Here is a 19,296-nt window from a genome sequence, read left to right as displayed (position 1 = left end):
TAAAAATACTTCGGAAAGAGCACTTCCATCATTTACATTATATCAGAGATGGGTTTCCGCGTCAGCATTGGCTTCCTCCAGAACAGCAATCGTGGAGGAGTGAGATTTCCCTAAACCTCTAGGTCTGCAGTCCGTTTGGTGCCTTCACTTTCTCATAGGTTTGCCACAAAGGACCTGTCTCCGGAGCTGTCCAGCACTTCCTCAGGGCAGCTCCTCAGCCCGTCGCACAACCTGGGCTGGCATTTACTACATGGGGTGTCTTTCTCACCAGCCTGGGAGTTAGAGGAGGTGGTGAGCTGTGTTGTCTGGCTAACTCAGGGTTCGGGTGATAGACAGCCTGAGTCCAGTCACCAGGAAGGGGGCCCTGCTCCCTACTCTGCCCCCATCTCATGACCCAGCTCCCCTCATCTCCATATGCCAAGAATCATCCCTGGATTGATGGAAAAAAAGCGCAAGGGTTGATTTCTGTTGTCTCTGTTATCATACAATCTGAGGACTCTCTAGAGCCAGAGGGGACCAACACTCTTGATTGAAAACTCACTCATTCTTTCATTGCTCATTTGATATACCAATTGGAGGGTTCACCATGTACTTGGTGGGTCAGACTTGCTAAGAGTTGCAGCCAAAGTAGGGGAGACAACTCGTGAAGACCAGAGAATTTAGTATTATCACAGGACCTGGGTTCGAGTCTGGTCTCTGCTGGATGCCAGTTATGTGACAATCATCAGAGCTCCCAGAGGCTCAGTGTCCCCATACGTGCCACAGACACTATGAATTCTGCCCCCTGGGGCTGGCACAGTGCTAATGGGAGTGGCAGTGCCTTGTAGGCAGCAATGTTGAGCAGAATGTCTCATCATTCTGTGTGTGTGCTTTCAGAGCCCACAGGAACCTCCCTCATGAGCTTTGCCTCCGGCATCGCCTTCTCTGATCTACATTTCATGTGGGCCACTAGAGTGTTTGATCCAGAGTTTATACTCATCTTTCCGACTGGTCACAGCACCTAGTTTAAACTCATCAGAAGGACACTCAAGACCTGCCTCCCCCCATCCTCTCTGGACTGCATGACTGGCTGAATATGTCCTGCTCTTTCTGCTCTGTGTGCTTGTGGTTCAGTGATTAACTCTCTGTGTCCAGTTTCCTCCAGTTTCCCCAACCATCAAATGGGGCAAATGAGAGTACAGGCAGACCTGGAGACATCACAGCCTTGGTTCCAGACCACCACAATAAAGATAATATCAAAACAAAGAGAGTCACATGAAGTTTTTGGTTTCTCAGAGCATGTAAAAGTTAGCTTTACACCATAATGTAGCCTATTAAGTGTGCAATAATATTATGTCTAAAAAAAAAGGTACACACCTTGGAATCATGCTCCCTGACTTCAAACTATACTACAAAGCTACAGTAATCAAAACAGTATGGTACTAGCACAAAAACAGACATAAAGATTAATGGAACAGAATAGAGAACTCAGAAATAAACCCACGCACTTATGGTCAATTAATTTATGACAAAGGAGACAAGAATATACAATGGAGAAAAGACAGTCTCTTCAATAAGTGGTGCTCAGGAAATTGGAGAGCTACAGTAAAAAAAAATGAAATTAGAACATTCTCTAACACAATATACAAAAAAATAAACAAACTAAAAATGGATTAAAGACCTAAATGTGAGACTGGATACCATAAAACTCATAGAGGAAAACATAGGCAGAACACTCTTTGACATAAATCACAGCATTATCTTTTTGGATCTGTCTCCTAAAGTAAAGGAAATAAAAGCAAAATTAAACAAATGGGACCTAATTAAACTCAAAAGCTTTTGTACAGCAAAATGAAACAAAATCAACATCAACAAAATGAAAAGACAACCTACTGAATGGGAGAAAATATTTGCAAATGATATGACCAATAAAGGATTAATATCCAACATATATAAACAGTTCGGACAACTCAACATCAAAAAAACAAACAACCTGATTAAAAAATGGGCAGAAGAACTAAATAGACATTTTTCCAAAGAGGAAATGCAGATGGTCAACAGGCACATGAAGTGATGTTCAACATCATTAATCATCAGAGAAATGCAAATCAAAACCACAATGAGATTATCACCTCACACCTGTCAGAATAGCTATCAACAAAAAGGACACAAATAACAAATGTTGGCAAGGATGCAGAGAAAGGGAACCCCTGTACACTGCTGGTGGGAATGTGAATTGGTGCAACCACTGTGGGAAAGAGTATGGAGATTTCTCAAAAAACTAAAAATAGAACTACCATATGACCCAGCAATTCCACTCCTGAGTATACATCTGAAAAAAACAAAAACACTAATTTGAAAAGATACATGAACCCGATGTTCATTGCAACATTATTTACAATCATCAGGATATGGAAGCAACCTAAGTGTCTATCAACAAATGAATGGATAAAGAAGATGTGGTATATACATATAATGGAATATTACTCAGCCATAAAAAAGAATTAAATTTTGCCATTTGCGACAACAGAGGTGGACTTGGAGGGCATTATGCTAAGTGAAATAAGTCAGAGAGAGAAAGACAAATACTATATGATATTACTTATATGTGAAATCTAAAATATACAGCAAACTAGTGAATATAACAAAAAAGAAGCAGACTCACAGATATATATAACAAACTAATGGTTACCAGTGGGGAGGGGGTGGAGGGGTGGGGGAGTGGGAGGTACAAACTATTGTCTGTAAGATAGGATCAAGGATGTATTGTATAACATGGGGAATATAGTTAATATTTTGAAATGACTATAAATAGAAAGTAACTTTTAAAAATTGTGTAAAGTTTAAAAAAAAAAAAAATAAATAAATAAAATAATGGATTGAGAAAACAATGTACATACCTTAATTAAAAAATGCTTTATTTCCAACCAAAGCAATCTTGAGAAAGAAAAACAGAGCTGGAGGTATCAGGCTCCCAGACTTCAGACTATACCACAAAGCTACAGTAATCAAGACAGTATGGTACTGGCACAAAAACAGAAATATAGATCAATGGAATAGGATAGAAAGCCCAGAGGTAAACCCACACACATATGGTTACCTTATTTTTGATAAAGGAGGTAAGAATATACAATGGAGAAAAGACAGCCTCTTCAATAAGTGGTGCTGGGAAAACTGGACAGCTACATGTAAAAGAATGAAACTAGAGCACTCTCTAACACTATACACAAAAATAAACTCAAAATGGATTAAAGACCTAAATGTAAGGTCAGACACTATAAAACACTTAGAGGAAAACATAGGAAGAACACTCTATGACATAAATCACAGCAAGATCCTTTTTGACCCACCTCCTAGAGAAATGGAAAGAAAAACAAAAATAAACAAATGGGACCTAATGAAACTTAAAAGCTTTTTCACAGCCCAGGGAACTATAAACAAGACGAAAAGACAACCCTCAGAATGGGAGAAAATATTTGCAAATGAAGCAACTGGCAAAGGATTAATCTCCAAAATTTACAAGCATCTCATGCAGCTCAATAACAAAAAAACAAACAACCCAATCCAAAAATGGGCAGAAGACCTAAACAGACATTTCTCCAAAGAAGATATACTGATTGCCAACAAACACATGAAAGGATGCTCAACATCATTAATCATTAGAGAAATGCAAATCAAAACTACAATGAGGTGTCACCTCACACCAGTCAGAATGGCCATCATCAAAAAATCTAGAAACAATAAATGCTGGAGAGGGTGTGGAGAAAAGAGAACCCTCTTGCACTGTTGGTGGGAATGTAATTGATACAGCCACTATGGAGAACAGTATGGAGGTTCCTTAAAAAACTACAAATAGGACTATCGTATGACCCAGCAATCCCACTACTGGGCATATAACCTGAGAAAACCATAATTCAAAAAGTGTCATGTACCACAATGTTCACTGAAGCTCTATTTACAATAGCCACGACATGGAAGCAACCTAAGTGTCCATCAACAGATGAATGGATAAAGAAGATGTGGCACATATATACAGTGGAATATTACTCAGCCATTAAAAGAAATGAAATTGAGTTTTCTGTAGTGAGGTAGATGGACCTAGAGTCTGTCATACAGAGTGAAGTAAGTCAGAAAGAGAAAAACAAATACCATATGCTAACACATACATATGGAATCTAAATTTAAAAAAAAAGGTTCTGAAGAACCTAGGGGCAGGACAGGAATAAAGACGCAGACGTAGAGAATGGACTTGAGGACATGGGGAGGAGGAAGGGTAAGCTGGGACAAAATGAGAGAGTGGCATGGACATATATACACTACCAAATGTAAAATATAGCTAGTGGGAAGCAGCCATATAGCACAGGGAGATGAGCTCGGAGCTTTGTGACTACCTAGAGGGGCGGGATAGGGGGGATGGGAGGGAGACTCAAGAGGGAGGGGATATGGGGATATATGTATATGTATAGCTGATTCCCTTGTTATAAAGCAGAAACTAACATACCATTGTAAAGCAATTATGCTCCAATAAAGATGTTAAAAGAAAAAATGCTTTATTTCTAAAATTTGCTAACCATCATCTGAGCCTTCAGCGAGTTGTGAATCTTTTTGCAATAATAACATCAAAGATCACTGATCACAGATGACCACAGCAAATATAATCCTAATGAAAAAGTTTGAAATGTTGCGAGAATTACCAAAATGTGACACAGAGACATAAAATGAGCAAATGTTGTTGGAAAATTGACACCGATAGACCGGCTCAATGCTGGGTTGCCACAAACCTTGAATTTGTAAAAAATGCAGTATCTGTGAAACATGGTAAAGCAAAGCACAATAAAGCGAGGTCTGCCTGTAGATACCCAAAGAGTATAAATGAGTGGATATGTGGAGAACGCTTGGAACAATGAGAAACGGTCAATAAAGTTTCGTCACCAGTAGTAGTTATGTAGCAGCTCAGTCTTGCCTTTGAACATGCTGTTTCCTCTGCAGGGAATATTCCATTTCCACGACCTCCCTCCCTCCACCCCTCATCTGGCAAACTCCCACTCGCTTCAAGATTTGTTTTAAAGGGTAACTCCTGTGTGAAACCTGCCCTGGTTCACAGATACTCAGGCCCCGCCCTTCTCGGGGCTCTGCTTCCTACATAACCGTGCACACCTCGGTTTCTCAGCAGGCTGCCTTCCACAAATACTGAGCACCCACCCTTACTCCCCAACCTTTCCTTTCCCTAGGTCTTACTATGTTTGGATCTTGCGAGATAGTAATTGTTGTCTTTGAGTCAAGCCTGGTTGAGCTGTGTTTCCTTCACCTCCGGCGCATACCACCAGGCTGTGTGAGGTCCTCCCATGAACCAGGTGATGGATAAATTATCTCCCCCAGCAATCCCAAGAGAGATTGCACCCACTGCACGGATGAGGAAAGTAAAGGCCAAGTGGACTAACCATGGCCCCAAGGAGCTGAAGCTGGCTTACTTTGACTTTGGGATCAGGCCTTCTTCCTGCCACCATGCCTGGGACCAGCCATGCCTGGTGCATCCACACTTGCCCTCTCCATTCCTGCCCCAAACTGAAAGGCTGGCAGGAACCGTGCTCCATGGCCTGGGCAGGACAGGGAGAGGAGGGCTGACCAGACCCCTACCACTCTCTCCCGGCCTAAGTCATGTGTCTGTCCCTCCATGAGGTGCTCCCCAGAGCAGGACCTGCACCCGGTGAATCTGAGGAGGCCACCGAACACAGGGACTTCTGCTCTGCTGCTAGCATGACCCGGACATACCCTGCCTGCCCATGCCAGGCTGACCTCAGCTCAGAGAGGAGGTCAGGCAGGAAAGCAGAAGGAGGGGAGGAAAATTGCTCTTTCGCTGCCCCAACTGCAATCGCCTCTAGGCTGTTATATAATCAATAAAATATCAGTGCCTGTGAGCGGGCTCCGGGCCTCCTGCCCTGGGGAAGGCCGGCCTCTCATCTCGGGGTCTGCTCTGTGATTGTGATTTGGCTGGATGGGACGGCTTTCAAGACAGTTTGGCGGTGGAAGGAGTCCAACGTGCCGGCTCCCTGTGTGCATGAGCTCGCTGCCCCTTCTCCTTCCAGCAGCCTCTGTCTCCCCAACCCCGGCCCGTCCTCCCTGCTGCCAAAGTCATCAAAGGCCTGTTTGAAGCTCACTCAGACTGTTTGTGCCATTCGTCCCGGGGTGGGACTGTCACAGCTGACGGCTCACAGGTGCACACTCCCAAACCCACATACACACGCCCTCCCCATGCACACTACACACAGAGCCACACTCTCACACGCAGAGAGGCAGCCCGTCTCCTGCACATCTTCTGACATTCACAGGTCCCCTCACCAACTCACCATGGAGTCGGAGACACACTCACACATGCACACACACACAGACTCTGCGCATCCACCCTAGACACTGAGCTGCTTCTGCTCTTCCCTTTATTTCTGTCTCGCTCTCTCTCTCTGTTGGAGATGAGGGGAATTTGGCAACCACATCTCTTTGTCTCTGACTTTGTCTTCGTCAGCCTCTCTGGCTTGCTCCCTGTGGCCCGCGGCATCTGCACACACAGGCATGCGGAGGCCTGTGAGGCTGCACACACACACCCCTCTCACACATAGCCATGCAGGCCCCGGTCAGTGGCAGGGCTCTGATCTGTAGGGTGGGAGACCTGGGAGGGATGGAGCGGGCCAGTGAGGTATTCTAGGAGGTGGTCCAGCTCAGAAGCCTGGCAGACAGCCTTGGCATCAGGACCTCTGATGATAGAAACAATAATACCCAGAAGAGAATGACGCTTCCACATAGAAGGTAGATGCAGTGTGGGGATTCAGAGCAGACTCTCAGGCCAGCTTCGCTTGGTTTGAATATGTGGCTCTACCACTTACTAGCTGTGTGGCTTTGGGCAACTTGCATAACTTCTCTGTGCCTTGGTTTCCCTGTCTGTAAAATGGGAATGTATCATCATCACCTCAAGGTGGTCATGAGTTCAATGAATTACGTAGGTAAGATGTTCAGGATACTAGATGTGTTAGCTACCATTATGGTCCTATGCATTAGGCACTGGGATAGACACCATATGTGTGTTATTGCAGTTAATTCCCCCATCAACCCTGGAAAGCAGACTTTTCCCCCATAGAGAAAAAATGTCCTATTCAAGGTTATTAATTGAAGAGCTAGACTTAGGACTCAAGTGTTCCATTCATAAGCTGTGTCCTATGCTGCTCCCCCATCCATGGCAGCTCTTCTTTCCAGAGGCAGAATCTGGGGTCGGGGACACAAAGCTAACTTGGAGAAGGACAGCCACAGAAGCGTGGTAGGAACTAAGATCTGACCAGTGACCGAGGCTGGAAACCTTACGTAGATATAAGTTTGGGAACTAAGGCAGATACCTAATAGAGTTGGCTGGCCAATAGCAGAGTGGAGGAAAGCTTGGGCTAACTGGGGGTGGGGAACGGGAGGGCTCTGGTTCAGGGACTGGCCAGTGGCAAAGGGATGGACAGATTCTGGCTTGGGGATGGTGGAGGCTCCTGGGGCCAGCTTTGGCTGCCTGGCTGAGTCAGGTTGGCATAGCAAGGGACTTGAGGCTGCGCACAAGAGTCCCTCAAGCAGCCGTGTCCAGGCAGGACAAGCCATAATCCTGCTACTCTTCCTTCTGGGAACAAGGTGGGGACCTGGGTGGGCCTGAACCTGCAGGGGAAGAATCAAGGGTCAACAGGAGCAGGTGGGGGCTTCCCTGGTGGCACAGTGGTTGAGAGTCCGCCTGCCGATGCAGGGGACACGGGTTTGTGCCCCCGTCCGGGAGGATCCCACGTGCCGCGGAGCGGCTGGGCCCGTGAGCCATGGCCGCTGAGCCTGCGCGTCCGGAGCCTGCGCTCCGCAACGGGAGAGGCCACAACAGTGAGAGGCCCGCATACTGCAAAAAAAAAAAAAAAAAAAAAAAAAAGAGGAGCAGGTGAAGGGGCGAAGGAAGGCGAAGGAAGGACACAGACGCTCGCCGATGTGTACTGGGCCCACGCGTCTGTGATCTCGTTGAGGGCTTGCCAGAACCCACGTGGTGGGCATTCGCATTTGCATTTACAGAAGCAGAGACTAAGGCTTAGGGAGCTTAGCCATGCCTGAGAGTGCCCAGTGGGCTATACCTGGGCCCCTGGAATCCCAGGACTGGGGGTAGGACTTGGTGGGGGGATGACCAAGCAGTTTCCAAGCAGCCCCAGCCCTAAGAAGCAGGGCATGGGGCAGGAGGCCAGGAGCAGCATGTCACAATGTTGAAAGTCACAGCATCCACCTTTGGCACCCTGGTCCTGCGACCCAGCGGTTGCAGCGTGGAGCTGGGTTAGGAATGAAGGTGGTTTTGTGTTTAGCGAGTGAACACGCATCTCCTCTCACCAAGGGCAATTTCTTTCTTTTGCTGCCCTTCAACAGTGAGCTCTAAACTCTTTCTTACCCCAAATGGCAGGAAAAGTCCAATTCCACAGGGCGGTGTGGGGAGGGTGGAGTGAGTGGCTGGCAGGAGGGCTGAGTCACCTGCCTCAGCCGCTGGGCACAGGGTGTGAGTTTGGGTGGATTAACATTCGGGCTAATTAATATATATATGTTTTGTAATTAACATTTCGCATGGAAAAGGGGGTGGCAGTGCCTCTGCTCTAGTCTGGGAGGGAAAAGGGTCCTCTGGCTCTTCAGCTCTGTATAAGTCGGGGAGGTGGGCAGCGGGTATTGGGAGGAGAGTGCAAGGAAGATGCTAGTGCTCTGGCTGACGGCGGGGCGGGCAGAGAATTTGCACAGTGGGGATCTGTGGTGCTGGTGGCAATGATCTCACAGCCCAGCCACATCCAGTTATTCAAAGCAACTTCACATTCACTCATTCAGGGCAGAGAATGTGTCTTTGTTACCTCCATCTAGTGGCACATGAAGACCTACTATGTGTCCAGAACTGTTCTAGATGCTTTGACCCTTCCCCCTATAGAGCCTGTAAGCTGGGAGGGGAAAAAACCCGCAGAAACAATAAATGATATGTTCCCTCATGCAGAAATATGGGAGCTGTGGCAGTACATAGCAGACGTATAGCTCTACACCCTGGGGCCAGGCTGTAAGCTCCATGAGGGCAGGGACCACGTCCATCCTGTCGCATTGGATCCCCTTGCACATTTTAAAGGTCAAGAAATAGGTGTCCAATTGGTGAAGGAATGGATGAGTTACATCCAGCCTAGATACGAAGTATGAAGAGCCGGCCAGGCGAAGGAGCGTGGAAATGGTGTTCCAGGCAGAGGGAACAGCATATGCAAAGGCTGGAAGGCAAGAAAGAGCACTGGTTTAGTACATTTGGAGGAGTGGAGGTGGGCATGGGGTGGGTCAGGAAGGAAGAAGAGGAGCAGGAAATGAAGCTCCAGGCAGACGGGATCAGAGCATGGTGGGCTCATGGCCTTAGGGGCCCTTTGGCGCAATGAGGAAGAGGGAGGTGTGAGGGATGCACGTGGGTTGCCCTGGTGTGGAGGTGGATTGGGCTGGGGTCGCCTGAGGGCAGGGAGACCCTCGGTGGCTGCGGCAGTGCCTGAGAAGGGAGGGAACGGTGGCCCGCCTTGGGGAGGGGGAGGTGGCCGTGGGAATGCAGGGAAGAGAAGGAAGGGCAGGACTCGGAGAAAGATGGACGCAGGGATGAGGGAGTGGGTAGAGCGGTGGGGACTCCCCGCTTCTGGTTCGGACCGATGGACCGAGGTGGTGTCTGTCCCTGAAACAGAAAGTGAAGGTAGAGACAGAGGCATGGAGCAGTCTCGGGGAGCATGTTTCTTAAATGAATTAAACAGAAATGTCTCTGGACCAGGGATGGGACTGAGGTGCGATTCTACTCAGGTCTTCTCACAACACACCCCACCCCCCATTTCTTCTCCATGTAGAGCCTGAGAGATCGCTCTAAAGCATGGATCTGACCACATCGTTTCTCATCAAAACCCTCAATGACTGCCCAGCGTTCCTACAATGAACTCTGAAATCCTTATCATGGCCTCTAACACCCTATGCGATGAGGCCACGCTCGCTGCTCAGCTCTCGTCTCAGGCCCTTTCCCCTGGCTCAGTACATGGCAACCATGTGGGCTTGGTTCCATTTCCCCCTCTACCTAAGCTCCTCCCTGCTTCAAGGCCCTCACAGGTGCTGTTCCCTCTGCTGGCATGCTTTTCCTCCTACTTCCTTACATCACCAACTTCTGCTCATTCTTTATATCTCGGCTTAAAAGTCACTTCATCAGGGAAAACTTCCTTTACTCCCAGACCAGGCTAGCTTCCTCATCCTTCCTCTGCTCCGTAGTCTCCAAAATTGTAATTGCACCTGCACTCCACCCTTCCCCCCACCCCCAGACTCTAAGCTCCAGAGGGTGGTGACCATGTCTGTTTTATTGACCCCTGTGGCCCCAGGGCCCAGCACAGTGCCTGGCAAAGATTGAGGGCTCAGTATGTGTCAATGAGTGAATGGAATATGTGATGTATTTAAGATTATTTGTATCATGATGAATGTTTAGCAACAGTTAATTTGCAACATTAGGCAAGTCACCTGAGACCAAAATAGCAAAAGCTTTCCATTTCAAATATAACCCTCTGTGGAGATGACTCCCAGGCCTGCACCTCCAGCCAGCACTCACTGATTATACTCTTTCCCTTCTTCCAATATGTGTCTTCAACTGCCCCCTGGACATCTGCCCCTACGTATTTTTCAGGTATCCCAGGCCAAACCTGGGCTGATCCTGGCCTCGTCAGGTCCCATATGCCTTCCAGGGATGGAACTAGTGAACTTGCATCATTGGGTCTTCCTTCTAGTCCTTTCCATGCACTCTCATTTGGGGAGGTGGGATGCCGGGGAGGACCTGGAGACCACCAAGGAGCGGGGAGTGGCTGAGAGTCCCATGGGCTTCTTGAGGGACTGGTTAGCCTTCCATGAAGGGGTCTGGCGTCTGGGCAGGGCCACAGGCCACAACAGGGAATGGGCAGAGGCTGCCACCAAGCAGACAAACAGGTGTGCAACCAGAGGCAGGGACCGAGGGGAAATGCCAAGTCATGGGCTGACAGGGTGTTCCTTCTGTCCTCTATAATTTATGATCCTGCCTACATCTGCAAATGATGTGAGGTCACTTGCTACAAAAATACTGATAAAAGCCTACAGGAAGATTCAAAATAGATGTTAGGGAGATCAACAACCAAATAGATGAAGGGGAAGAAAACGGCATCCGACACAGAAGCATCGTCTCCTATTAGAAGGGTGCTTACGGTTTGCCAGGCTCAGTCCTGACAATCCTGGCCTCATTTGACCTCTAAAGTCTCCCCTCATTCTACAGATGGCCAGAGAGGCAAAGCCACTTGACCAAAGGCACGCAGCTGACCGGTGTCAGGGCCAGGGGAAGGCTGGGATGGGGAGTGCCACCATCCAGGAGTGTCCCTGGAGTGCCCCTCCTCTCTATTTTCTTGGCATCCCCTCCCAGCTCTGGGGTGCAGGCCCTTAATCTTGCCCCTGCTTTGCTGAAATGTCCTGCATCTTTGTCTACCCTGTACAGTAGGACCAGATTGGTTTCCCGCAGCCTGGGCTTGTGAACGCGCTGCTGCCTGGTTCAGAAACCCCAGCAGCTCTCCAGCATCTGCAGGAGAGCCCACACTCCCTATGCCAGCAAGGCCCTCTCTGCTCAAGCCCAACCTGCAGCCTCAGCTCAGGTCCGGTTTCCCTTCCTTTCCCACCAGGGAGCGGCCACAGTGGAATCTGAACCCGTTCCAAATCCATGCCGCACTCTCCTACCTCTTACACCTTTCTGCTCGGAGAGGGAAGACAGAAGCATGGTCAGGCGCATGGCCCCTGGAGCCAGGCTGCCTGTGCTCAAATTCCAGGGCTGCTACTTTAGCAGTGAACCTTGGACAGGTTCCTTCGCCTCTCTGCTCCTTGGTTTCCTCATCTGCCATATGGCCTGCCATTTGGATTGTTGTGAGGATTAAATGAGGTAATACCCGTAAAGCCATAGCATTGGGCCTGGCCCTACTGAGTGCTGTTCGTGTGAGCTGTTCGTGTTCCTCATCCCACTTGCTGGATGAGGGGCACCCCCACCCCCGACCCAACTGCCTTCCTCACCCTAGCAGCCCCTGAAATTCTAAACATCCTGAGTAAACATTCTAGTTGGACTCTGCCTCCTGCTTCCGTGATCCCCTCCACTCACAGGGATGGTTTCAGCCATGTCTCTCCCCCCTTGGACTCAAAGGAACACCAAGCATTCCTTTGAGTCATAGGATGCTTTGATCATGAGGATTTTTCTCTCTGAGAGTGTATCAATCCTCAGCAAGACACGGAACTCCCAGGGCAGGGACCCTCTCTTATCTCTCTGTGTGAGTCATAGCAGGTGCTTTGCAAACACTTGTTAGGTTTATATTTTATAACATGAGCCCCCTTCTGGCCTGGTAAGTCACTCTGCTCACTCTTAAAGGGGGTTCTCTGGGCTTGGAGCTGAGACAGTGGACAGTCTCTTAAAGACACTGTCATATATACTGCTAGGAGACCGGTGATGCAGTGGTGGGTGGAGGTGACAACTAAAGCTGTTGGAAGAGGCTGCCAGCCAGGGGTCAGATGGCAGGAGAGCAGGATCCCTTACCTGGAGGGTAACATGGGCTGGGGCTAGGGCCAAGGCTGGCTGGGGCAGGTTGTCTCAGCCAAGGACAAGAGCAGACATAGGAGCTCGGGCCCAGGAGGATGACCCAAGGGAAGGAGGGAACCATGACTTGGGAAGGAGGAAATGAGTGGTCATCTCTTATTGTTCCAGTCTTCTTCCTTGCTTCTTCCATACAGGACATTCCACTCCCTGAAAGACCTCTCTCTCTCTCTCTCTCTCTCTGTCTGTCTGTCTCTCTCTCAGCCCAGGCTTGCCATCTTCTAGTGGCTGACCTTGTGAAAGCACCTGACTTCTCCAGCCCCATCTGTGTAGAGGAATTAACAACACTCTCTTCATGGCATTCTGGTAGAAAATGTGATGTAAGATACAGGTTCCCAAGCCTAGCTGGGAGGGGAAAACCCCAGGGGTCACCTACAAAGGCAGGTACCACGCCCCACTTTAGTCCAACTGAACCAGAATTTTTATGGTAAGGAGCTCGAGAATCTGTATTTAAAAAAAAAAAAAAAGTCCACAGGTATTCCAATGCAGCTGATCCAGAGACAGTGTTTGAGAACCACTTAAAAAAAAAAAGAAATATGTCAAAGTAAGCTCTCAATCAAGGTTCATATCATTTCTTCTTTCCTGTTTTCCTAATTAATAGGGAAGGTCACCAAGCTTAATTGATGAAAAGTCCCCAATACCCAAAGGCTGGAGAGAATTACTGCTTGATTGCTGTTGAGGGCACCTGTTTCATTAGGCCAGGGTGGCAGCAAGCCCTGGCAAGGTCCTCAGAAGACTATTGCCTGAGGAGTGAGTCTGCAGATGTTGGGGGGCGGTGGTTAGGAAATGAGCATTTTGAATCAATTCCCCTCTTCAGTAATTCAGATCTTCTGGCCCTGATTTGTTTGTAGCAGTGTATTTACTCAACAAACCCACTCACTGATTCAGCAAGCATGGAGCATCTCCTTGGCACCAGACTGGGCGAGGTACTGAAGACTCAGAGATTAAAAAGCAAGTAACACACACACAGTCTTTGCCTCACAATCCAGTGGGGGAGGCAAAGCCAGGAAAGCAGACCACTGAAATGAAAGCAACGGATCCTGCTAGAATAGGCCGGGGCCTGTGGGACCCCAGAGGAGAGAAGGCTGGACTTGGCATGGAGCCCTTTTGGAAAGTCTCACACAGGAGGTGCTGTTTGAGTGCATGGGAAGCACAGTGGTGGCAGACACGGTCTCTGGAGTCAGGGCACTGGCTTAAAATCCCAGTGCCATTGGCTGTGTGTCATTAAGCAAGTTACTCAACCTCTCTGTTCCTGGATAGCCTCTCCTGTAAAATGAAGACGATCATTTTCTTTATTTTATATGATTGTTGTATGAGGTCAGTTAAAATATGAAAATACTTAGAGCAGTGCCTGGCATATAGGAAAAAAATTTAAAACATACACATGTACACACTATTGTTATTATTTTGAGAGGGTATGAGGCTTGCCACACAGAGAAAGAGGAGGCATTCTGGGCAGGGGGGAATCACGTGGAAAGGCACTGTGATGAGAAAGAGCAGGGTGTGTTCAGGAGATGGTGAGCTGCTTGGTGTGGCCGGGCAGCCGGTCAGAGGCGGGGTCACATCTAGAGATGAGGTTCTTAGGATGCAGACATCTCCATGGGTGGGGCTTAAAGGGCCTCCCTTCCGGTGCCTGTCCATATTATCATGCACTGTGAACCAGCTGAGTCCAAGCTGACTGGATTGGATGGTGATCTGAATGCACATCTGTTCATTTGGTAAAGACTGTGGTCACTTATTGACCACTCACCTGAGTCTCTCCTCCAGCTGCCACCACAGTGAAGTGTCATCTGTCCTGCTCCACCCCCTCCCATCCGGCTCCCCCCTCAAAAAAGGCCCTTTTACTAGACAAAGCTCTTTACTGCCGTCTCCTCATCTGATCCAGTCAAAGGCAGGCTCCAAGTCTTTCTGCCTGGTGTGAATCCAGTGCGTAGTAGACATTTGTCTTGTTGTTGGCTGTATGGGCCCTTGGCCCATCTTCTTATATTTGGATAGCTTCCAGGCCCACCTGCTCTTCATCTCCAAGGGAGGACTCTTGCTTTCCCAGCCCCATTTGCAGCCAGGGAATTGGCAGATAACCTGGGCTCCACCAGCCAAACTTATTTGTGCAGACTCTCTGAGGAAATTGTGAGAAAATTGGGAATGGGGGCTCCTGTGGAATGCATTTTGCTGTTGAGCAGGATCGTCAAAGCTGCTGGCTTTGCGTGGGCAGCAGGGGTACAGGGTGGAATTCCTGGGGGCAGAAGTGGCATCGGTGCTGGACCCAGGAGCAGGTGCACAAAAGGCAAGTTCTCGGCCATGGCCCTTGGCAGTGAAGGAAGTGGCAGAGGGGGCTTCCTGGTCAGAACAGCTCTGTTGTGTGGTTTTGGGAGCTCAGCCTTAAACCAGTTCTCTGGCCACTCACCATGCTTTGGATGATCATCATTCCTGCTTAGACATCTAGAGTCAGATTGCATTGCTTGTAACTAAAAGCCTTCTTGATACACAGCTCTGCCACTTACTGGCTGTGTGTCCTTGGGCAAGTTACTCAACCATTCTGTGCCTCGAATCAGTCCTCTATTGTGTATATTTATGAAATGCTAACAGTAGCTACTCCTAGTCTTGTTACTAAGACTCAGTGAGACACTCTGCTCATTCCTTAGCCCATATATTAAGCCCACAATAAATATTAGTTATTATTTTCACTAAATTTGAGAAAGATAAGGAAATGGCTTTGTTATCAAAAGAGGCACAGAGAAGTGAAGTGACTATCCAAAAGCCACAAAGTGAGCAAGGGAGAAGTTCTCAGGCCTCCAAAACTCAGATTCTTTCCTCTCTCCTGCAGCTGCCTTGCCATGCATGCATATGTGTGTGTGTGTGTGTGTGTGTGTGTGTGCACATTCTTTATTGCAAAAAGCCACTGTATTATGTGTGCTGTCAGATATCCTATTAAAAAGCAAAGTGGAAAAAACAGTGAGCAGTCTTCCTCTGCCTGTGCTTCCGCTGATTACAAAATTAAATTAAGCTTCGTTTGATGGGAAATACAATGAATTGCTCTTTGCCTCCCTGTAAGAGGTCCCAGAGAACAGTGCTGGGGAGCTCAGCCCAAGACAGTATTTCTTCCTCCAATGCCCGGGGGGCAGAGACTTCTTCTCTCCAGAAATGTTAAGCCCCTGAACAAGGCTGCCTTTTTATTAAGTTAATAAAACACGAGGCCCATCAAGTCTCAGGCTCGTAAAGGTCAGTGAGTCACATCTGAGTGCAGGGGAGAGCTGGTAGGGCAGCGGCCTGCTCCCCAGGGCTGTTGGGAGGGAGGCCAGCTCTGACTGTGGGGCTGGGTTGAAAGATACAGGCAGGGTTGAGAAGGTAGGATGGACAGGGATCCTTACATGCCCCACTGGCTTCATAGGCCTCAGCCAAGCTGGGCACCCCAGGAAAGGTCAGGACCAGGAGATGGCTGATGGATATCAGAGCTGGAGGGGGAAGGGGACTCAAGTCTGAGAGCTAGGCTGGCAGACAGGCAGGAGAGCTAACCTAGCACCAGAGATCAGAGAGGCTTTGGTGTTACATAGCATGGTGGATAGGAGCAGGATCTTGGAGTCATTGAGTTCTGGGTTCAAATCCTGTCTCTCTATCTCTTCAATCTGTTCTCCATGTTCCAGTCATCTATTGCTGTGTAACACACCACCCCAAAACTTAGTGGCTTAAAACAGCCACACCTATTTGTGTCTCAAAGGTCTGCGAGTTGACTGGACTCAGCTGAGCGGTTCTTCTGCTCCATGTGGTGTAGACTGGCCTGCAGTCTTCTGAGGCTTGACCTGGCTGGCAGTTGGAAGCTCAGCTGGCACTGTTAGCTGGAATGCCTCCATTTGCCACATGCCTCTCTGTGTAGCTTGGGCTTCTCATCAAGGTGGCTGGGCTCTAATAGGAAGAATTCCAAGTGGCCAAACCAGAAGCTGAAGATCTTTGAAGGTTCCATCTTGGAAATTACACAGCATCACTTCTGCTGCATTTTATTGGTCAAAATAGGTCAAGGGCCAGATTGGAGGGGAAACAGACTCTGCCTATTGATGAGAGGAGCAGCAAAGAACTTGTGGCCATCTTAAATGCACCACACCTCCCAAGGCAAACAGTGATCTCCCTAAAATGTAGACAGTATTGTATCACTCGCTCATTGGCTTCCCTTTGCTCTTGTGAGGCATTCCAAACTCCTTTACCCTGGTAGCCTCCAGGGATTTGATCCATACCTACCCCTCTAGACCTCAGCTCATGCTACTCATTACCTTGCTCACTGTGCCCTGGCCTCACTGGCTTCCTTTCAGTTCCTCCAACATGCCAAGCTCTTCCCACCTCAGGGCCTTTGCACGTGCATCTCACTCTACCCAGTGCCAGCCACTCCTTGTCTGACTAGCTCTTTTTCATTTCTTAGGAGCTGGCAAAAATGATACCGCATGACCTCCTTTTTCATCTAGTCAGTCAGCAAATATTTATTGTGTGCCGACTGTGTACTAGGCATTTATCTAGGCCTGGGCTATTCTCTACTTTAACATCCTCCCCCCTTTTTTGCTCTAATTAAAGTCTGTAATTTTCTTGTTTTATTTATTTTTCCTATTCTCTATCTATCTCCCCCACTGGTATGAGGGCAGGCCTGTCTGGAATCACCACAGTTTCCCTTAGCACACTTGAGAGTAAATGCTCAACAAGTATGTTTTGAATGAATGAATGCCACTTAGGCTTGTGACCTTGGCCAAGTGACGTGACCTCTCTCAGCCTCAATTTCTCCATTTGTAACATGTGATTATCAAGAGTACTTACCTCTTAGGAGTGTTGTGAGGATAAAGATAAATTAATGCAAATAAAGCACTTGCAATGCTTGGCATAGAGTAAGTCTTCAATAAAATGGTCCCTGACATTGTTATAATTATTGTTATTATTATTTTATAAAAGTAAGATTTTGGCTCTGCTGTGACAAAAATTAGCCTGTGAGTTCCGTGACGGTGAGGGGACGCTGCTGTCTGCTTCTGAGTTGTGGGTTAAGTACCTAGGACAACGCCTGACTCTTGCAAAGTGCTCAGTTCACATTGCTTAAACAAAGAAACACTTAATGGACACCCTGTGCTGGCTGTATCATCTGTCCTACAGCAAGAAGTACTTCTGGCTAACATCTAACATTGTCCACTTATACTGGCTAATGTCCAACATCATTCAAACTCGAGAAAAAGCCCCCAGCCGATGGATGCCCTCCCACTGCGGAGCTGTCTGGTCACCACGTGGCCTGGTCAATATACCACTGACCTTCCAGAAGGAGGAACTGCAGGTGTCTCACCCTGTTCATAGTCATCAGTCATAAAGGACAATAACCACCATTTACAGCTTACTGTGGACCAAGGACTGTTACTGCTTTTTGTATAGCGTTTGGTCAGGCCAATAAGCTATGGTCCTGACCGAGGATCAGAGAGGTTGAATAAGCTGCCCAAGGTCCGGCAGTTAGGATCTGTTGGATCCCATGTCCAAGCTCTTGTCCACTCTCCTGTGTACCACATTCCTAGTCCTTGGTCCCATCCTCCCTGTGACACTCCCATGGTCTCTATAAACACCTCTATTACTGCCTTTTAAATTTTCTATTATTATAGCCATAGGGCAGAGCTGGCTTCATGGGCATGCAACCTGGGCAGGCACATGGAGCCCCACATGCAGATGGTCCCCATGCTTGGTTGAATGCTCTGCCATCACTATCTTGAAATATTAATAATTTTTGAACAACAGGCCCTGCGTTTTCATTTTGCACTGGGCCCCCCAAGTTATATGGCCAGTCTTACCATAGGGTGTTCATCCCACCGTCTCCCCTGCTGGGCTGTGATATCTTACTGGGCAAGTCATGGGTATAGTTTCTCTTTTGGATCCCCAGCACCTTGAGTTCAAGGGCACTGGGCCAATGTAAGACAGCTGTGATGGGCAATGCTTTTGGCTGGGACACTCTCCAGAGAAGCAGATGTGAGACTTGGCTCCACCACAACTTGCTGTGTGACCTCTGGAAAGTCACATCACCTCTCTGGGCCTCGGCTGTCAGAAGGAAACAGTAACTGCTGTCCTTCTTGTTTTCCAGCACAGCTGGGAGTCAAGGCAACAACAGGACATGGTGCCATATGATCCTGGCTGTCTGGGGCTGGTGGGGACACACACCAGCACGTGGGAGGGGGTGTCAGGAGCCCACTCTTCCTCCAGCAGGACTGGCCCTGGGTGGAAGGGTCCAGGCATGTTCTCCTCACCAGAGTCCATACCCACTTCCCCAAGTCCACCAGGGTTTGTTGCTGGTCCTCAGAGGTGACAGTGAAGTATGTCCACCCAGAGGAGGATATACTCCACAGGAAAATCCTCATACATTCCTCCAGCCCAGCCCAGCCAGAGAGTTGGTTCTCCTTCTGAGCTGACACGCCAGCCTCTGGCAGTAAGACTTTTCACCTCCTCCTCCCGCGTGTGTAAATGTTAAGTGCTGCGGAGGGCAAACACGCTCAGGAAGCCTGGCCGCCTTTCCATTTACCTGCCCCTCCGGTTGGAGATCAGCCAACCCAGGAGACCAGATGCAAATTTCAGCCACAGTGTCTGTACCAAGAGTGATGCCGGGGCGGCCCCTGGAGGCTTTGGCTGCGGTGAGGAGGAGCGGGGACAGACCC

The sequence above is a fragment of the Mesoplodon mirus genome, assembly GCF_964341445.2.
Source record: "Mesoplodon mirus genome assembly, chromosome: 3".
In the NCBI taxonomy this organism is placed as follows: Eukaryota; Metazoa; Chordata; class Mammalia; order Artiodactyla; family Ziphiidae; genus Mesoplodon; species Mesoplodon mirus.
Note: the sequence above shows the minus strand (reverse complement) of the source record.